General features: G+C 40.9%; 2 long non-coding RNA genes across 2 annotated transcripts; both read right to left on the reverse strand.

The window, feature by feature from the left end:
- Positions 1 to 636: 636 nt before the first annotated feature.
- On the reverse strand, positions 637 to 3,107 carry LOC121074525. The gene is made up of 3 exons (XR_005822398.1): positions 2,934 to 3,107; positions 1,118 to 1,211; positions 637 to 715 (listed from the first exon to the last, which is right to left on the reverse strand). It is a non-coding gene; the product is annotated as an uncharacterized LOC121074525 (long non-coding RNA).
- Positions 3,108 to 4,046: 939 nt separating this feature from the next.
- On the reverse strand, positions 4,047 to 21,324 carry LOC121074524. Its single transcript, XR_005822397.1, has 4 exons — positions 18,138 to 21,324; positions 7,020 to 7,115; positions 6,298 to 6,378; positions 4,047 to 4,208 (listed from the first exon to the last, which is right to left on the reverse strand). It is a non-coding gene; the product is annotated as an uncharacterized LOC121074524 (long non-coding RNA).

Here is a 21,324-nt window from a genome sequence, read left to right on the forward strand (position 1 = left end):
AAGATGAAACATGTAATAAGTATTCAAAACAAACAAAAAAATCCACCACCACTGTATGCATGCACACACACCCAAGACGATGCCGACAATCTTTCCGTTGTCACTCTTCAGTGCTTCCAGGCTCTAGACCAGGAACCTGAGATTTGGAAGAATAGCATGCTTGTGAATATGCTTTTTGCTGTTCCAAGTTTGCACAAATGTTAAGCCTTTGAAAAATGTCATGTAAATAAAGTCTGAAACCTGCCAGAAAAGGTAAAGAGAGGAAGGGGATAAAGAAAAGGTATTGCATGCAGTTCTGGTCACCTCCTCTCAAAATGCAGGGCTAATCAAAATTTACAGAGGGAAAACAAGATTGCTTAAAAGATTGGGAATACCATTTGTAAGTGACTAAGACTTTGAAATCTTTAAAAGCAAGACAACAGACCTATGAGATAGGTCTGCAAAATTATGAATAACAAGGAGAACAAGATGGCCCATTCACCTTCTCTTAGTACAAGAACCACGAAACTAGCAATAGCCGGACTCAAAACAAACAGAAGTTTGGTGTAGGTTTTGCTTGTTTTTTTTTCATAGAAAAGCGGTAGAGCTGTGGATCTCCTTGCCATATTATGATGAAAGTATATATGGATTAAAGAGAAACTGAACAGAATTATGGAAGAGTTACCCACTGGCAATTCCTATCAATGCAGACACCATATCACCTCAGGATGTCTGTCTGAAAAATAGAGAGGATGAGAGGATGCAAGTCGTACATGTTTGTCTTGTTCTCATGCTCTATTCTAAAGATCTGTTTTTGAATTCTGTTGGAGGCAAGGTCTTGGGCTACAATGTTTTATTATAAAAAAAATAATTTAAAAAACCCACCTCTTTTCAAATATTTCTATGCTGCTACCTTAAGTGATTGTAAGCTGTAAAGAACAGGCAATGGGCATGCCACTGAAGTTCTACAGATTGAGAGGTGGCCTGAAGTAGGTAGGTCCCAGAGGACTTTGAATGGAGTCCTAGTCTATAGTACCTTCTATCTTTATTTTTCCCCAAAGGCTTGTCTGTCCAGACTTTACTCCTTGAATGGATACCTTAGTCCCAGGGACAATAAGGAGGAAAAGAGAAAAGTGACCTGAAGTTTGTCAGCATCCAGAGGGGCCCCATTATACCAAAGGGGAAAGTCACACTGCCTTGTCTTCAAGCATTACATAAAGGAAGCAACTTGCCTAACAAGACAAGGGGAAAAAAAAGGCTTCAGCAGGCTCTCCCAGACAGTGATTCAGAGCACCAAAGTTCAACACCTACTCAAAAGTCTTTTGAAGGTGTTTCCATCTCTCCTAGGCAGTCTAAGAGACAAGCTGGTAAACACAGAAATCCAAGTAAATTTGAAAAAATTCAGCAGATAAATACCCCTTCTTGTGAAGGCTGGAAATAAAGACTGGGCTTAAAAAAACCCTATCAAATAAATTGTTAGTGATTGCTCTTAGACGGCCCAGGAGTTAAAGTATTTCATCATATCATCGCATCTAATAAACAGAAAACACAATAGAGTTACTCAGTGGGCAGTTTGACTTTTCGTTTCTCTTTGATGCTTATAATCCTGTCTGATGTTAACGGCAGAGAGGGTTGGGCTGTGACAGCGCAATAAATGACCTTGTAGTGCATATTTTTGCCGACAATGTCATGAAAGTACACAAACAAGAACTAAAGATGAGACTTTCACATGGAGGTTTTCACAGCATTACTGGCATCATTAGTCTTCCAGTCTGTAGAAATCAGATGGCGTTTTTCAGAGTAATGGAGCAAACCTTTCTTCAGCAAAATGCTGGCAGTAGCTAGGACTACCTTGGGGCTCTGGAAAGCTTAGAGGGTTTAATTTACACAGGGGTTAGTAGGCTGAATTCTGCACTGCTATCGCCAAAATCTAAGCCCCCATGCAGAATTCTTCCATTTTTAACATCATGCATCAGCCTTTGCCTTCAGTCCTTCTCAACAAATATGAATTGCATGAATTACTGGATTAGCTGTTTTCACAGCCATATGAACTACTTGAGCTAACAGTTACCTAACTTTCACAAACATAACAGTACTGGCATCACAGTCCAGGCAAATACCTTGCACAATTCCACTCAATTCCTCTGCTGGAAGCCCTTGGATTAATGTATGTTTGTAAATGTATGTTTTCTAATCACTCTTTTTGTCATCATTTTTTCCATTATATCTTGGTAAGGCTCAGTTAAAAAGTTTCCAGCTGAAAGATCCTAAAAGATAAATACTCTACTATGACAGACAGTTCAAAGCACAGTATAAATATAGCAGAATTTACCTGTTTGGGAGCACAGAAGTAAGAATACCTTGAACTTGCTAGTTAGTTAAATGAAGCTATATGCCTATTTGTCCCCTGCTGTTTTAATTCTGTGAGTACTCTGCGCTTCTGAATTGGTGTACAAAGGCATCTTAACTGCTACAATGCTGAAGTACATTGCCTATCCTACGCTCTAAAGCACAGAAATAGATTACTTGTGGCAGTTACAGAAATATCTGTCAATGAGAGTTTTTAAGAATATGTTGGAGAAACTGCTTCTGAGAGTTGCTTAAGTAGAGCTGACGTTACCTTCAGACAAGGGGATTATCTTTCATGGTTTTTCCCAGACCTATTTTGTAGAATTTCACAGCATAGCAACATTTAAACTATATTATACATTTATAAAACTGCAGCTGTTTAGATACTTTGGGATTTTGTGTAACTATAGGAACTTCTGAAGTCCCTTCCAGCCTGAATTATCCTGTGATTCTCTGTATAGCTATATAGATTGCTATATATCAAACTGCTCCCATCTGTACATCACTGTGATTTTAAAGGGCAGAGCAAATTCGGAGAGCTACAGAGGAGACTGGTAACAGGCATGCCTACATATAAACATGGCTCTTCTCCTGAACTTTCATACCCTTGATCTCAGTGTGTATAGCCCCGATCTGTTTCTCTCTCTAGTACTGTCTGCTTGTACTCCCCATTTCTCTCAACTGTTCTCTTTTCCTCTGGAAAAGAACAACAGAACTTCAGTGGCTTCCCCAATGCATTTAGAATTTGTGCATAAACACATTATCATTCTGAAAGATCTCCACATCTAACAAAACCATATTTACAGATGAACATTCAGAACAATGAAAAAAATACTTTGAGTTTTAATTTGCAGTAAGAGTAACAACTTGGCTGCTATAACAATAAAGCTTTTAATAAATAAGTAGCTTTTTGAGGCAGTAAATATTTTTCCCTATTTATGATGGATTATGTGGACATGATATATTGAGTTGGCTCCGAGATCTCAACACAGAAAATAAGGAAACCCAAAGAAATGATCAGTTTAGAAAAAAATGCCACGTTCTCGAGTTCAGCCCTCAGCATAACTAGCTTTATAATCTGCCTAGTATAAATGAGCTTTTGATAAATGCTGTAATTTACATGTACTTACGGCATGTTATAAACCCACACAATTTTAATTTTTTTCTCTAGAATGTGCTTCTTAGCAAGTGTTTTCTGACAAGAAAAACAGGCTTCATGACTCCATAAAAAATAGAAAATTTACAGATTGTTTCTGGTGATAGACATGATTTAGCCATGCCCAAAGCACCATTAAAACTGTAATGATAGCCCATTTTTTTCCTAAAACTTAAAGGACTTCACTGCTGATATCCCAAGACAAAGTTGTTGGTGTTTTTTTTTTTTTTTGGGGGGGGGGATGATTTTTTTTGTTTTTTTGGGGGTCTTTTTTGGGGGGGCTGGGCGGGGGGAGGGGGGTGCTGAGAACTGAATTGTGGTGTGAAAACCACGCAAAACACCATACTGCATACAAAACAGAACTCAGACAAGTTTAGGAAGTGTTTCATGTGAACCTGTCTATTTTTGCAACAGGGCAGGGAGCAGAGCAGGAGCTCCCTCTGAACCATGTGGCAGCAGCAGCCTTTGTATTCCAGCCACAAGTCAACCACATCTGAACAGTACACACCTTAGTACGGACTTGGGATTATTTCCTGCTGTTCTCCTTTAAATCAACCAGAAATTAAGAATGAAGTCACATCTTGCCTCTATATTTGTAAAAACTTAGAAGCCAAAATTCCAGTATGGCACACAGAGCGGGGCCCTCTCCTGACCCGCATGCCAGGAATGATGCATATGTACATCGAGTCCACTTGGTAACTCGGGAAAAGCAGGCTCTAGGTACCTGTGCAATTGTGTGAAATTACATGTATCTAAGTTATTCAGAACTGAAAACAGAGTTATTGAATGAAAGAATTTTAATGCAAAAGCTCTACTATTGCCATTTTTCTGTATAATGTGGTTTTAAAGAAACATGCCTAAACAATTATTTTCTGAGTTGTCCTACACGACTGAATAAGAACCAATTGATAAAGAATAACTATTTTCAATGCAGGTATCTTGACAATAAATAATAAATTAAATACCTTTAATGGGAGTGTCTTGACAAGCTTTAAATGGTTTTATTAAGGCTGAATAGCACAGCTTGTCAGAGTTCACAAAAAGAAATTATTTCTGTTTAAACTCACGGCCATATTTGAAAGGAAAAATAACTGAATTTTTAGGTGAAAGCAGTGAAAAGAATTGTTAAGAACCAATTGAATTAGAAGCACAAACCATGAAACAGCCATTTCCACTGCTTCAGTAACTGACTTAGAGGTTTACATCCATTCCTGGATAATTCCACCCAGCAAGCTATTCTAATCCTTCAGAAAACCTTTACTGACATCAGTTAACCAATATTGACCAGGCTTGCAGAACATCATTCCCAACTGCAGGTCAATCCAACCCAACAGGACCCAATTATGACCGTATCACTCGAGTCTTTAACATTTGTATAGCATGTTGCAAGAATAAAAATTAGGGTTGTGCCTAGAGAAACTAAAATTAAGAATAGATGTTCGTTTTGTGTCATGAGGAGCATAATTTAAAAACTGTATTATAATAGGATAATTCCTGATGAAACTCCATTTAAAGGCAGATTTAGTGCCCGGTGAGATGTTTGCCCTGCTTCTGGACATGCAGGTTGCCTGGATTGCACCTAGGAGTACTCTGAGCTGCTAACAGGGCAGATGTTAGAGCTGTACAAGTGCAATCTTGGGTGCATTTGGCTGGAAAATTTAAGTTTAAAATTAGCTCTAAGTTTTAGGAATCTGAAAGCAGATGGTATACTGATTTGAACAGAAACTCATGAAACTGACATTGGCTTTAGTGAGGGGAGAAGGCCTTCAGTCAGAGATCAGACACCTGTATAGGTCCAGCCTTCCAGCCTGCGTTCAGATCAGTACTCGTTCTGCATTTATCGGACTGCTGCCCAGGCTTCTTGCCTTTCTCTCCCTTACCAGTAATCAATAGTGAATTGAGAACTGCATCCCTGGAAAGGTGCAGTGAAGTAGCCCCCTTATTTCTGAGGTATAAAAGCTTTGGCAAGCCAAAAGTGAAACAGAAGCTCTGTCCTATTTTATATGCAGCTCTCTAGCAGGAGCTGTGAACAGCACTAAAAATTCAAAGAAAGAAGCAAGCATTGTAGAGGTGCTCTGTCCTGACAGCCACCCCCAGCAAGAGATGCATTTGGAAAGACAGTACAGAAGCCTCTGAGACCTGCAGGTTGAGATGTTAGTGCAAAATTTCGGACAATCCCATCACAATTTAAAACTCATTAAAGTTATGCATGATATTACTGTCAGGAACTATACACGTGACTGACTATTATTTACCAAAAAATACCAAGCAGGTGGCATGGGCACTGAGCACCAGAAGTCCAAAATTAGTCTTAGCATGCATGTGCACACACACCCAAACCCAGAACATAGATGCCATGCCATATGGATGGGTTTAAAGTACAATGAGAAATCAATGCAAAAGAAGTCTCATTGCCATTTTTTTTTTTTTTGGGGGGGGGGGGAGGGACAGGGGGGACACGTCTCAGGAGCACTTAGGGAGAAAGATGCAGACTGTTGGTATTATTATGTTGGTAACATCTGCATACTCCTCAAAAGCCTCTTTCCTAGGGCAAATCCAGAGTGCAAAAGGATTTACTGGCATGAAAGTGTGGCAGAATGCACAGGGAACAAATTCATAAGTTGCAAAGAATTAACATTTCTCATGCACGCACTGTACTCTTGTGCAGATACAGAGCAAGCATATGCACAAACAGCAGTTGTGTGGTGCAATAAATGCACTTAAGAGGGAGTAGATGTGTGCTTTATGAATAAGAAAAATTGTTTCAGTCCCCTGCAAGAATATCAGCCTGCTCTGCCTTTGAAACCGCTTACGTAGAACAAAGCGACATTTGCAGATTCCAGACCAATTGGTAAGTCCAACTCCAAAGGTTACAATGTAAGTCCAACCTCACTCTGCAAAAGAGAGTGGAACTGGCCCAGTATTTTTCATGCTTTAGATAATAAGGAGTGCAAATATGACAGAATGACAAAGAGAAGAAAATCCATTGAGAAAGTGAAAGATGATACACTTTAAGATTACTGAATTATGAATTACCAGCTGACAGCTGAAGGCAACTTTTTGGAAACTTCAATAAGCAGCAACACTGCAACACTGAGTTTAAACTAATTCTTAAAGACTAAGAAAACTTTTGCTGATTTTAATAGAGTTAAAATTAGATGTGCGTGACAGATATTTTTGCAAATTTACTCTATTAACACTTGCAGTTTTGATTTCTATCAATTCTGAAAAAGTGTTCTCTTCCTATTCTGATATAAAACAAGTAACTTTCCATTATTTATCCACTTGAAAATAAATACAGTTCAGCTTTGGAAAATTGAAAGCTTAGTGGCAGGTGCCATGAAATGTAGTCCTCAGATGAAATCTCTCTCTGTATAACAAAACATTTCGTTTTGTCAGGCCCTTTGCCATATCAAGTACTTTCACCATTTGAATATCAACATGCAAGGATAAGCTTCTTAATAATAATCTTCATATTATCTGCACTTTCTCAAACAAAGCCAGTCTCCATTTTTCCAGACTGAAAACTTCTTACCTTAACACACATCTTTGTTGTCACTGAATTTCTGTGGTCTGATTAAAGATTAACGACACGACTACTCTGGTGATGAGTCTCTAGAGACCATCAGATCTGCCAAAAGAGAACCCACCATGCTTTTCACATTTGTGTCAGAGAGGATAACAGTTTTATTAGCATTACTGTAGCCTTAAAACACTAGAAAATAAATTGAATTCCTGAATATGCATGTAAATTAAAGTCATCAAAACAAATAGCTTATAAACACAAGTTAAGCCTCTGAAATTCATTTTCTGTTGGAGGTCTTTGATATTAAAAATGTTAGTCTACAAAGAATTATTCTTTTTTTGTAGTAAAGATGAAAACTTATTCTGGACAGCACCCAAAAACCATTAGCTCTTGAAAAACAAAGTTTCATAAAAAGCATATTTTCTCATTGCAGAACAACAGTCCTTTTGCCAGCTCTATAATATTTTCTTCATGGTTAGGGCCAGAGACACTATTTTTTGGCCACAGCACTTCAGAAATGCATTGGTCCAACGGTGAGCACAATCCAATCAAAAATATTAATACATATTTAAAGCCGCTAGATGCGATAATTACTTTGCACAGACAACCAATACATAGCTAATAGTAGTCAGCAAATAATTGGTAACAATACCTTCAACAATTAGAAAGACTCTGCCCATAAGCCAAAGAATATATTCTGCTATTTTTAACATTGCTACTCCACTTCAAAAACAAAAACAATGCTAAATATATGCCTTAAGATCCTGCAATTGCCATTCCTCAAGCAGGAGGGCCTGCATTAGTATGTGCTCAGAGCACGCAATTCTCTCTTCGTAGCCTGCTGGAACCGAGAGCCAGCTGGATGAGGCATGCCCTCATTTGAGCTCAAATTTCTTGGTGCAGGCAGGGTAAATGCAAGGCTTCCCATGGGAACCTGACACACTGTGCACGTGCCGTGCATGTTGTCCAGGCACACACACTAAATCCGACATTTTCACACATTAAACATGCTCTGCATGTGGAGATCAACTGTGCAGCACATTTTTGATAAACTGTTTCCACACACTGTGCAGTTTCTCAGCATGTGCACCACAGGAATACGTGGAATTTCCAGCAGACAGCAGCCCAGGGGAAGCTCAGCACAGCAGTTCCTGTCGGACTGCCAGGCGTGCAGTAATACTAGACAAATAGTGAATCCGCCTAGACAAACAGCAGCCCGAGGAGAGTCCAAGGGAAGATCAATGTGCATACAGTTGGAAAGCACTGACAATTCTCTGAAGGAACTACCTATTAGACTAGTTTCGTGTTCACCTCATTTATGCACTTTTCATGCTTCTCTGACAAAGGACTCGGGAGCAGCTGCTTGCTTGGTTACGCACCTAGCGGATGAAGTTCCTCAAAAGACAGCGTGTTCCTTAAATATATTACAGCCTACTAATTAGGCATTGTAATCCAAAAATGAAAGCTCTGGATCTAATTTCCAGAGCATCGAAAGGTTCATAGCCATATAAGCAGCTTGTCAGAGGGATGCTCTAATCACCCCCAGACAGCCTGAGGTAGCACAAACCAACTTTCCTGAAATTACATCATTATATGGAAGAGATTTTGAGATTCAGTGGGGTAAACAAATACCAGGAAGGGAGCAGAATTCACTGGGAAGGTGGATTCCATTCCATGCTTCCAAGCTAATTATGCATTTTGTTCAAAGAACATCTTTCTTAATATGTTGTCTTTTTGAGCCTACAGTCACAAGCCCAAGGCCAAGTAACGAAGCAATACTTTCTAATTTTGAAGATAAAAATAGTTGTGCTACAAAAAATTACATACAAAAACACCCTAAAGCCAAAACAACCTGTAAATGTTTTAGAGCTTTGCAGAATAGTTCTCTCTCAAAAGAGATCTACTTTCTAGATTACATTTTACTACACCACAAAAGGCAAGACGTAGCATACAGCAGAAAATGCTACCTTTATCCATGTTTCTTCATTTTCACATCAGAATATCATAATCTTGCATTTTAAAAGTCTCTGCATTATAATTGCATAATTTAATAGTTTAGTTCCACAGATCCTTTTGCCAGAATGAAAATTAAAGGCACTACTCAGCTGGACCAATTTTTAATAATTTTTAATACAGCACCTACACGTTAAGGGTCTGATCCTTCCCACATGCTAGTGTGCCGTACATTAACTCACTTTATGTCAGATACATAATTCAGTATTCATAGCAGCATGAGAGGAAAATCACACAGGAAAGGTTATTCAAATGAATTCGTGATTCCTTCTCTTGTTATGTTTATATGGACTTTGTAAAATTTTACAATCTATTACACATTTTCCAAAGAAAATGGGACTGGAAAGAAACTAAAGCCATCTACTATGGAGTGGAAATGAGTGTAACATCAGCGTAACACCTATCCTATTCCTTACTGATGGCTTCCCCCCACTTCAAAGAACATCCTGTAACGCTAAAGTCACAGATCCTACAATAATTTACTCCATTGATTGGCCATGCTTAGGCTCTTAGGTTGAGAACCCCCAGATATTGTTATCTGCCAGGACAGCAGATCTTGACAATGCCTCAATGTAACATCTGTAAACTCAGGGGAAAACCAAAGAAAACAGAAGAATAAAAAAAGGAAAGAAAAAGAAAAGAAAAAAACAAGGCCTTACAAAATTTTATATAGAAGTTCCTTCCTGAAATAAAACCTTTATTTTTTGTTAAAAATAAATAAATAAACAAAAGAAAAAGTATTCCACTCATTCCTCTCCCAGTCATTAACAGTTCATCCAATTCAAGTGAAGTTGCACTGAGCTTCCGCATGAATCACTCTCTAAAATATACCATTCCCTAGGTAGGTCTTCAATTATATTTTTAATGAGATACCTCTGGTTCCAGCTATTTCCATATTTAGCAATTAGAAGTCAGACACATATCAAAAGCACACGTGCATCACTTCATTTTTATTATTGCTTCCTATGTCAAAATGTAAGTAACCGAAACACTGAAAATAAGCTTACCGATAGAATTCAATCATGTCCAAAAGCAGAGATTTGTGAAGTGAAACGCCCAACTGCACATATAGTTATGAGATCCTAACCCAAATTTTTCCTCATAAAACAGAAAATTATTTCAGGATCTCAGGCCCCAAACACTCCCCTCTCTCCCCTAAACCTAAATAAACTGTGCTCCTTCAGAGCTATAAATGTACTCCTCTTTACCTTCTTAAAACCTTCCCCAAGTGTGACTTATTATTAAATTTATGCACCTGTCTTACATTGCCCTACAAACAAGTAGAAATGCATATTACATATTAAACATTCAGAAGTGTTTAGGCTCTTGCAAGTTTAGGCAACTTTTTCAGCCCTGATGCAGTTCATGTCTACAAGCTTCCTGACAAGACATGGAGGATTGCTAGTGCAGGACTGCATTCCTTAAATTTCCTTAGAAATCAGAGTAGGGCTGAAGTACATTAAAGATACTGTGCAGAGAGGCTTTTATACCAGTGGTGGAGCTGTACCTGTTACAGTGGAAATGCACATTTCAGTTTAACAACTGGTTATTATCACTGAAAATGCCATTAGCTACTATGGTGATGCAAATTGATTTCATAATCATTCAAACAAATCTTTAACTCCATAGGATTTTGTACATGACTGTAGGCATCTATTTACAATCTCCCCTCCTGCAGCTATTTAAACAACTGTACATGGTAATTTAACAGCAGAAAGTACCACAACCAGGAAAGGTCAGTGTTTTTATGTTTATTTAAGTCCTTCGGGCTTGCAATTAAGGTTGTTAGCTTTTTGTTGTTCTTGAGAGTTCAGCCAGAGATGTCCAAAATGAGACTGAAGAACAATCAATGATTTTTTTTGTTGTAATAGCTTCTCTGCTCTTTCCATACACCTGCATTTTATTGTCAGCATGTGTCATTTATCCAACTAGATTGCATGAGCAGTTTTTTACATTACATCTCATGAGTATATAATGCACCCAGAAAATAAACGCTCAGCAGTTGGTGTATGCTTACATGAAAAATCTACCCAAAAAAAAAGTAAACCATTTCCCTCACGTTTTAATTGTATGGTCTTACAACCTATGCAATTTTAATGCCTCAATGGCCACCTTTGAAAGCACGGAACACAATAGCTACTGAGAAACCTTTCAAACCAGACTTCCTGCATCATCATTTACATTAGTTTTTGAATTTCCTTTTTCTGATTTTTTTTTTCCTTTCTTGCCTGTCTACATAAGGAAAAGTGAATACTACTTCTTCATATCTGCCATGAGGTCTTTTTAGTTTGTCTTTTGACTTGACTTCCCCTTCTGGGGAAATACAAATTAATTCCTATTTAAAAACTAACTGCTTCTAGCATTCAAAAATTTCACCCAAGAGAATGGCCAAAAATATGAAGCCTAAGGAAAGCAGTATTTTGGAGGATTGTAGCTAGACTTAGATAGTCTAGAAATGAAAAATTCCAGTGATTTTCATAAAGACTCATAATTCCAGACCCATTTTCAATAATTACTCAGAAGAATTTTAAAATTCTATATGACTTCTCAAAATTAAGCTGGGTCAAGTAGTCACAGTCTTTTGAGTAAGTAGCAGCACTTTAACTCTGGAGTCATCGGAAGGAACAATAATGAGCACACAGCAGTTGTGCAGTATATTCTCACAGCTCATACAACTAGGTTTGGAGGCAGAGAGAACAAGGTAAAACCAAAAATGTTTTTTGAAAACCCAGGACAGCACAGATGGAGCCAAAGAGTATATTTGTGAACGTCTGTCCTGCCTACTCTATATGCATTACAACCTTTATATGCCTAAATACTTCCCTGAATGCTACAGATGATGGCTCATTGCCTACCAGCTGATTACTGTTGTCAGCTTCTAGTCCAATTCTGAGTGCATTATATTTGACCTAAGAGGAACTAAGTAGCCCAATCTGAGCTTATTGCAAACATCAGCTTCTTTACTTGCTGAATAAAACAGCTCAGATCAGCTGAAATACTCAATACAGGAGCCCTCTAATTTATTGAAATGAACCTGACAAACAAACCATTTTCAGCAACATATCTTCAAAAATCAGGGAACAACTATTCTGTAAGATAGATTAAGAATATTTAGATTAATTTTATTTTCCCTTCTTTTCCCCCCATCTTTTCTGGGAATGCATGTGGGCTGAAAATACCATGTAGATCTGGAAATATGAGAGGCTGAATGAGTAGATTTAATATCTATATTTGTAGATTAACTCAAAGATTTTGAGGTTATTTTAGCCAAAAAATTTCTTTGTAGTTACAGATACGTATATAGATGAAAAATCAATACAGGTACCACTCACTTTCTATGGTAATGATCTGCACTTATTAAATGGGGAGGCAATGTCATCCAGTCTGGAGCTAAGCGGCCAACCATACTGATTATTCTCTTTTCACAACGTCAACCAGCTACTTTTGTTAGACCATCTTCCTCTAAAGTTTCTGGCCATTGCCAGTGAGAAGCCTATGAGCTAGATCTAATACAAATTAAAGTCATTCATGGTACTTATTTGTTGCAACATATTATGACACCTCTTCAGCGCTGGCTTGTTAACAAAGAGTGCTTTAACCATGGCCCAAATACCTGTCTTGACAAAGGTATAAAGGACTTTGATCTAACAAGATTGTAGAGTTAAATGACCAAAATTGTAAAATAAAATAGTTATTGTACAAAAAGGTCTTCATCCAAAACATTACCATATAAAAGCTAACTACCCAACCTTCAATGCTAACAGTTTAACTTATAGGAATAACTACACATCTACCAAAATAGTAATCTGTGTACACACCACCTGCACAGCAAACATGGACAAAGAGGAATGTAGAGGTGCACCAAAAATATTATTTGATCAACATAGAGCCAAAAGGCCATGATTAGGATCCTGTTGTCACTGGATGAAATTTATTTTTTTCTTTGTTATGCAAGAAAGATGGTCCCTCTGTTGGGGATCAGACAGTGTCAAATTTATTCTGGAATGATTATTTCTCTGTCCAGTAAATGTGAAGATGTTGCAAGCTTTTTTGATCCTGATTTTCTAAACACGTACCACATGCTAAACTTCCCACATCCCTACTTTTAATTAGGACTGTTCAGTAAAAAGCAGCTCATAGGACAAGCAAAGAAGTGGAAAACAGAAATCTAATTTCCCCAGTTCCCTACAAAACTGATGTATTCCTGAAAATATCATTGAGTTACAGCATCAGTTTAGACTGGATAGGTTTCCTGGGAAAAACCAAGTCATGCATAAGCACAGTTTTGAAGGACGACTTTTTACTGAAAGTGAAAAAAACTTCAAACCCACCTCAGTGCTTTAGTGTAAGGTTGGCTCCCTCTGCCTTTTCAGGAATGATTGACATATTTTCTCATGTGACAGTCAGCTCTGTTTGGTACCATTGTTTCAGTTTCTGTTAGTGCAAACTGACAACTCTGCAGCAGTTAATTCTGCCTGTCTTCCCAACAGAAAGGATGATTAATTATTTTTAAATAGCTGCTTGGAATTTTTATAAAAGTCTAAACCAGCAAAAACTGAAGGCAAACAACTGGCACGGTCTGTATCCTGCGAAGGCACTTCTATTCTCTGGCCATGACTTTCTGTTACCCAGTGTGGGAACGCTGTCCTGGGTTGACACAAAGACAGACAGAGATAACTGAACTGCCACAGTAGTCTCTTCCTGTTGCCAACTCATATCTAAAAGTTGAGGAGAAAATACACTTCCACTGACAGCTCTGAAATAAGTCAATGTGTGACAGTAATCAGTTCTGTTCTGTCAAGGCAGGTTGCAGGCAAGAGAACAGGTTTTTTTAGGCAATGTACCCACACTACCAAGCAATAAGAGCAACTGCACAAAGCCAGACAGGGCCAGTTCCTCAGAAACAAAGGCTATGGGCTTTCACAGGAGGGGAGAGCAAGTACCTGAAATCAGGGCGTTTCTGGTGGATTGTGAGGAAATTCAGAAGATAATCACCAGTGACAGGACCCATGGGAACGGTGTTAAGCTGAGGCAGGGGAAGTTGAGGCTGGACATCAGGAAGAGGTTCTTCACTGAGATGGTAGTCGCACAGTGGAACTGGCTCCCCAGTGAAGCAGTCACTGCACCAAGCCTGTCTGAATTTAAGAAGCGATTGGACTGTGCACTTAGTCACATGGTCTAAACTTTGGGCAGACCTGTGTGGTGCCAGGAGTTGGACTTGATGATCCTTATGGGTCCCTTCCAACTCGGGATATTCTATGATTCTATGATAACTATTGGTTCCAAGAGGGGCTATAAAGTAGGTAGAAGAAATAATAGCACAGCCCATGTCCTCTGTACAAAACAGGTTTGTGGGTTTTGCAGGATGATCAAGCCAGACAACAAAGAGCAACCAAGGAAAAAAAATAAAAGTAAATAAAGACAGAGAAGGGATCAATCTTTCTTACCAAACTAAGAACCAGTATGTGTGTTAACTCAGTGCCATCTGCAGCAGTAAAAGACAGATGAGCAGCAGTGTTTATGATGAAAAATAATAGTTCAGAGCCATATCACATCAGGGAACAAAGACAAAACATACGGGAAAGCATGAGCAACAAATATCCATGCTTCTAATCAGGGACAAACTTCTCTCTGTCACAGAGCTCTTCCCCTGACAATGCACAAGGGCAAGCAATCAGAAAGAAGTAGAGACTGGAAAAGCTTTTAAGAACTTCTGGAGTGCAAACATCACTGACAGGAAATACCAATTTTCTTTCTCGAAACTGTCCCTTGCTGAAGATCTGTCTGTCCTTTTCCTTCACAGCAGGAGCACAGCATCCAGCGGTACTGAAGAAGCTGTTCTGAAACCCAGATGCTGGAATGCGAAAACTGTAGCCTAGAAAGTTAAAGGACTTACAGCAGAATTGTTGGGAATGAAAAAGCAGAGAGTAAAAGTAGAAGAAGCAAGAGAGAGAACAGCAAAGATGCAGAGAGAAAAGAATTGCATGCTGCTAGGGAAAAGGAGAGTAACTGAAGAGCTAAAGGTGGGAGATGGCGTGGGACAGTCAAATAGAACATCTGTAGGTAAGTAATGTCTGAGCTTCATCTCCAGAATTCATGAAGAATTCAGGTAAGTAAATACAAGATCAGGGGGATGAACTAACATTAAAGGCCTTACCCTTGGGAGTGACAAGAAGGTTCAAATAACTACTGTACATAAAAGTAAGAAATGAGGCTACCAGAACAAAGAGAAGCTGCAATGCTCAGGATGTGTCCAAGACCTCAGAGAGGTTAGACAATAAGAAACTGAGCATATTGATGGCTGAAATAGATGACCACGTTCCACGACTGGTAACATCAGCTATGTCTATGTGTGTCAGAGCAGGCACAGCCCCATGATCAGTTATACTCTTTAATTGTTAGTGTTTTTCAAATAGCGGAAAAAAAAAAAAAAGGCAGTATGGAAAAAAAAAACAACACACACACCACCACCACCTGTCTGTAAGAGGTCAAATTGTCAAACTGCTTTGCAAACAAAGGGAGTTTAGACACAAGCCATACTCTGCTCTGTGTCCATGGGCCAGAGAACAGGCCTTTTTCTAAAGCCTAGCTTTAATTACTAGTCTAAACACAGCCTAAAGAGACACCTAGGTAGAGTCACATCTGGTCTGGACTCAATGTGAAGTAATAGTAGACATCTGTGACAGAAGAAATGCTTAAACACGGATAGATAAAGGATAAGATAATGACAGTGAAGAAGGAGCAGACAAGCTACCGAATGAAGAAGTGTGGGAGATTAGAAGGCAGGTGGCAACAGGACTGAATTTATCCGAATAGGAGTGCTGTGACAAGGAAGAGAAAATAGGACACTTAAATCCAAAACTGGAGATTTGATGCAGAGTCACGTACAAATTGTTTAGAGAGGACTGGTGAAATTAAAGTAACCGATCAAGTGAAAGCTGACAGAAAATGTTAGGCACTGCATGGGTTGGTCAATGATGTCTATTGGAGAAGAGCTGAAGGGAGACAGAGCCAACAGGGTTGAGGGACAAAACAGACCTGGGAATCTGAATGACCCCAAAAGATGAGGTGTGCATGGTGAGAACTGAGGAGATGGAAAAGGCATTTAAGCTTGTTTCCAGGAAGGAGGGATGCAAGAGCAATTGGAGAGTGAGAAAGGTAGGGCACAGTGCCAAGGGGGCCGCGTCAGAGGAGTATGTAAGTGCGAGTACATTGGTATATTCACAGGTAACGTTTCATTCAGTTTCAGGAGTGAGCAGGGCTTGCATTTCCACTCACTCAGGGTCAGTCAGAGCCTGGAAAGATTCCTTAGGTCTCTGTGCTGTCATATGGGCTGGTATTAGGCAAGCGTGTTTCAAGTGCTCCCCTAAGAGGCTGTGTTGTCTCAGATTTCTCAGCTTCTCCACTTTCCATTTGAAACCCAGCACTTTCAGTTGCTTTGATTCCCATTTACCCATAGCCACCACAATGTAGCTATCAGTCCTGCCATCCCTCGTTTGTCACTTCACAAGTTGACAGATCAACTGCTACAACAGCAAGGATAATCCATATCCTGAGTGAAAAGTCTTAAGAGGTGTTTTAAGATTAACTTGAAACTTTTCCTCTGGTTTAAGCAAAGTCACCAAGAGCAAACCCTTCAGGTAGCCTTTCTTACAGTTCCAGAGTAGTCAAATGATACCATGGATGCAAAGTTGGTTTACGAAATGTCTGCACTGCAAATTGGAACAGAGAACAAAACCTGAAGTCATATATAAAATTATTCCCTTGACATGTCTCAGACCCTTCCAGACCTCACTAAGCTTCATGACTTCATAATAGCAAGGTGTAGACAGGACACAGGAACAAAGCATTTAAACGACAGAAACACCAAGTCTCTGTTGCACAAAGAAAAGATTGCTGTCAAAGCAGGGCTTTAGCTGCCCTGGCCACCTGTCCTCCCTCTAAGTCTTTGAATTCGTTCAGCAAATCTCTGAACACAGCGATGACTGAAGAGCAGGGCTCGCTGTACATCAGTTGTATTTCCAGCAGTATTCGTGGATATTTACAAGTCCTTGCCACAGCCTTACTGCTGAACTCCTCTGCTGAACACTGTGTTTTCCACGTAACTAACAGAAGCAAAGTTCCTGTGTCACCTCACTGGACAGAGCAGAGCAGGGGCTGTGACCTAGAGCATAAATGTACTGAAAACGAATCTTGGTAAAAGGTGGATCATGACAGTGGCTGACGGTGATGCCAGTAACCTCCAGCCCTGCGAGCTTCACACCTGAGCCAAAGGTCTCCTCCCAAACACAGGCAGCTCAGCACAGCGCTCACCAACACGCTGTCTGCACCACGCCTCGCCTGTGACAAGGATGCCTTTAATCTCACCTCTTTGTAAGTTTATGGTGAGAAACCAATTCTAATAGTTCATACAGTGCAGGTTCAGCCCAGGCACAAGATGTTTAGTACTGTCTTGGGGGGTAGGGAGGGTAAGACGGCTGCAGGTAGCAAGCAGCTAAATAAAATAGCCTGAAAGCAGTCAAAACGAGACTGAGGTGTTTCACCAGAGCACTCTCCCTTTTCTAAATTCTCCAGGCTCGCATCTGGAGGTGGACGGACTGACACACACGGACAGACACAACCCCCGGAGCGCTTAAGCCGCCCGGGTGCTGGGGCCGGGTCCCGCTCTCCACAGCGCGCCCAGGACACAGGGCGAGCCCTGAGGACCCCCGGCACGGCTCCGCGGGCACCGCTTCACCGCCGCGACCGTCACCGCCGCCATCCGGCGCCTGGCAGGTGGGGAAAGCCCCAGGGCCGGCCCCGACCCGCGCCGTGAGGGCGGGCGGGGAGGCGGGCCGGGGAGGAGTGAGGCGGGGCGGGCAGGGCTGCCAGGCGCCGCAACAGCACCAGCAGCAGCGCCGGGGCCGCGCTCCCGCTGCCCCGCCGCCGTCGGAGCGGGAGCGGAGGTGCCGCCGCCGCCGGGGTCCCGTCACGGCCATGGCCGGCCGCCCCCCGCCCAGGTAGGGCCCGCACCGCGCCCCTCCCCGGGGAGAAACGGCCCCGCCGGGCGCCACCTTACCCCGACACGGGGGGCGGCAGCGGGTCCCCCCGCCGTACCGGGGCTCCCCGCCGTACCGTGGGGCTCGGAGGGAGAGCGGCACCCGGCCTGGGGCTGCCGGGGGGTCCCGCTGCCTGCCTCGCTGCCGCACCGAGAGCGGGAACCCGAGGGCGTTTGTGAGGGGAGCGGCGAGGTAGTCCTTTGGTTTTCCGCTAACTGCTGTTTTTTCCCCTGCTCTAGCGTCCTAAGAGAGTCGGTGAGTTAATTGGCGCTTAGTAAAATACCGTTAGGATGTCGCGCTTAAGCCGGTTGTGAGTGCGGACAGCAGCTAGCGGGTCAGGTCTCTGGCAGGGGCCGGGCAGCTGGCACTGTGCTCCTGTCATCGAGCAGCCACGCACGGGTTCCGTGTGCTTACAAGGAGCAGATTAGAGCAAAACTTCCTGCAAGAAGGAAATTGAAACACAGATAGGAGCAGCCTGCTGGAGATGCGAGATACAGTTAAGCGTAATCTTCAACGATCACAAGTAAATCACATTTTGATGATAGCAAGCAGGCAGAAGTATTATAGAAATTGTACCCGTTAAGTATATTACAGACTATCGGAGATACAAAGCATATGCTGCAGATGATTACAATTGGTTTTGTTTTGGTCATGCAGCATTCCAAAGAGAAAGCTGAAATATTAGAAATAAGTTTAAGGCTGTGTTCTCTGAAAAGGAAGGCAGTGAAACGATACACAGCTACCTGAATATTCAGCAGGGGTGGGAGGGGGGCACGCGTTTACACGAGCGATAATCACTTGCATGAAAAATTGCTTTTATTTGTTTAAAAGAAAAAACTCCAAAACACCCTGTAGAAGAGAATTGACTGAACAAGTTTTCAAATCGATAATTATTTCCTGACAAAATCTTAATAATGCTTTTGCACTTTGATCTGAATTGCCAAACCTAGGAGGAATAGCCCTCTCCCCTTGGCATTTAAGGGTAAAGTTAGGAGGATTTAGCTTTTTATTTTTAAATAAAAAAAAAATCACCATTAGTATTTCTTGTATAAAGCTTCCCTACACACACACCAAGGTGATTTTATAAACTAGTGTTTTATGGGAAGCTGCAGTCTGGGGGTAGAAGGGACTCAGAATTTAAGGATAAAGACTTCCAGCTTGTCTGATCTGACATCTTGTATTTCACTCACTAGAAGGAAAAAATGGATAAAACACAATCTTGACCCCAGTAGCCCAGGTCAGGATAAAACAAACATTCCACAGAGACAGACTTAAAGCTACCAAGCTGGTGTGCTGTTTTCCTTGCTTACGGTCTTGCTTTCACTGTTAAATGCTTGCCTCCTCATAGGGATACAACTATCTTCCAACTCCACACAATTGTTGCTAAGCTTTTCATCATCATAGAGAACAACTCTTGAGAAATCAGTCCTGCTCTAGAGCTCTGCTAGCTGGTCAGCTCTTCACCCTAGCTAGGCCTATATTACCTGGAAATACTGTCTATTTCTGTAGCAAGGCCAAGACTTAGCTCACTCCTGTGAGCAACATACCTTTTTCTTTGTACTGAAGGATGATTTTCTTTCTGCAGCCTAAGCAAGTCAGCCTTCCTTGCTCCTAGAACTGCAGTCCTCTTTTTCATCCCTTTTATCTCCTGCAGCTAGCATGTTGACAGCTGCTTGTTATTTTTTAATCAAGGTAACCCTCTCTTTGCTGAGCTATGTAAACTTCATATTTTCTGTCTGCAAATAAGGGTCAGAGGATCCCAGAAAAGCTGATAACTAGAACAGTGATAATTCAGCCTAGTCCCGTCTTCACCAGCAAACTTTGGGGAAAAAAGCACATTGGGACAAATAACTACTCTTCATACACCTTCAGCTCATTGTACCCACCCACCAACCCCTAGAATATTTGGGGGATTTAAACTGGAAGTTACTTACAGCAGCTGCCCAGAAGCACAAACAATTAACGTTAGTGTTTGGGAGTTAGCTTTACAGACCTTACCAAAGAAGGAAGTCTTACTGCCAAAATGTTAAAGAACAAATGGGTTTTTGCATCTTCCTTGCAGAATCGCTTTAAACATGGGCTCATTTTTGTGGCTGATCTTAGTCACATACACACAGTTTCCTAAACCAGGGCCCAAGCTCTGCCTTCCCTGCTGACTCTGCCATCACATGCTGTGATCGCTACGTAAATTTGGGCTGCATGTTAATTCCTGCTCAGTACCTTCCCTTGCTTTGGCTTCCATAGCTGAACGCAAAAAACAAAAGGCTGTATCTGGATGCCTTCAGCCACCATGGAGCACAGCAGAGCAGGGCCTTTGGGCATCCACTGATAAATTAATTCTCCAGCAGTAGCTCTGGGAGTGAATGCTTACCCTGGGGATCACATGAGCAGTTGCAGAGAACTGCACAGAACTGGTAGCTGTCGCTTTTTCTTCAAGCAGCTAAAAGACATTTTTGGTAGACGTCGCAGTTAGGAACCTGCAACTGTGGTCTATAATGATTTGTAATTTATGGTGAATGAACAAAACTGCATTAAGTCCTTAAACCTACCAGCTTGCACTTTGCTTTTTCAGGAGAAAGGCAGGAAGAAAAACGTGCATTATTTACATAGAAACCAGGAACTGCTCTGCTTCTGTCCCCTGTATAAGCCATTGACTACCTGGAATGCTGTTGCACGTTTACCCCTTTTGGTAAAATTGCAGCTTCTCTGCTCAAGCTTATGAAACAAAACCTATAGACATACACAATTTTTTGGCCAAGCCTGTATATCTGAGAGTCATCTTAGCTGACATAGAAATACGAGTCTTCAGACACTCATCTTTTGGACTGGCACATGTTTTCAACTCACTTTTTGTGTGAAACTGGAAAGAAAAGGAGGAATAATGTGTTCTTCAACTGAGAATTAGAAGCAGCACTGAGGCTTAGAAGCAACATTAGACTGAATTCAAAAGAATTAAAATGCATTCCCATGAAACACAGATGAGAAGTACCGGCTTTTATATTTTAAACAGTGAAAAGAGAAGCCCAAAGGATGTCTGCTATCTTTTATAAACTCACTCCTCGTGTACTACAAAAAGTTTTGTATCACCTACATGAAATAAAATATCTTTGCTACATCCCAATAATACTTGGTATTGCAGAAGACTTAACCTCACAGAGCATAGATAAAAGCTAAGAAAAGCCTTTCTGATTTTTTAGGTCCCTGTTGGAAACCAAGCACTTTTCATATTTGATCAATATGCTAGGCCTGATCAAAGATGCAGA

The sequence above is a fragment of the Cygnus olor genome, chromosome 9 (genome assembly GCF_009769625.2).
Source record: "Cygnus olor isolate bCygOlo1 chromosome 9, bCygOlo1.pri.v2, whole genome shotgun sequence".
NCBI classification, from domain to species: Eukaryota; Metazoa; Chordata; class Aves; order Anseriformes; family Anatidae; genus Cygnus; species Cygnus olor.